Genomic DNA, 485 nt, shown 5'->3' on the forward strand with positions numbered 1-485 from the left:
ATGTATTTGGAAAGAGAGAAAGTTGTTGACCTTTGCTAGAGACACGATCCATTGGCGAGCTGGCTGCCTTGTGCGACGACGTAACTATTTTCCTGTTGGCACTTGGTGGCTTCAGGTGTTTCCCGAAAGCACATTTCAGGTGTAAACTCTATCTTGCTCTGGTTCACACATACAAGTATAATGTGCTGAATGTTATTTCTCTTGTTAGTCTGTGATTAATGTGATAAAAGATATATCCCATAGTACAGGTGTGGCGACAGATCTCAAAATGAACCACGCAGAAAAGTGTTTGTTTATACGAATAAGTAGAGGGAAAGTTAGATGAGCAGTTTGACTTCTAGAAGAACTATTCGATTAAGTGTATTGCTTGAGGGCTTGTAATCCTGACAAGCGGTTGTGGTAATTCTTGTGTGCACGAGTAATTCACAATATTATTGGCGGTGGTGATAATTATGATTATACTAGGACTTGATGAAGAACATTGT

The 485-nt window shown here is 39.6% G+C and overlaps 1 protein-coding gene across 1 annotated transcript in view; it reads left to right on the plus strand.

Moving 5' to 3' along the window:
- The first annotated feature begins 79 nt into the window (after positions 1-79).
- LOC119591131 overlaps positions 80-485 on the plus strand; it is a 2,552-nt gene continuing 2,146 nt past the window's right edge. Inside the window, exon 1 of the mRNA XM_037939845.1 lies at positions 80-139. The gene's annotated coding sequence lies outside the window, so the exon portion shown is untranslated. The remainder of the gene's footprint in view (positions 140-485) is intronic.

This window comes from Penaeus monodon, chromosome 28, assembly GCF_015228065.2.
Source record: "Penaeus monodon isolate SGIC_2016 chromosome 28, NSTDA_Pmon_1, whole genome shotgun sequence".
In the NCBI taxonomy this organism is placed as follows: domain Eukaryota; kingdom Metazoa; phylum Arthropoda; class Malacostraca; order Decapoda; family Penaeidae; genus Penaeus; species Penaeus monodon.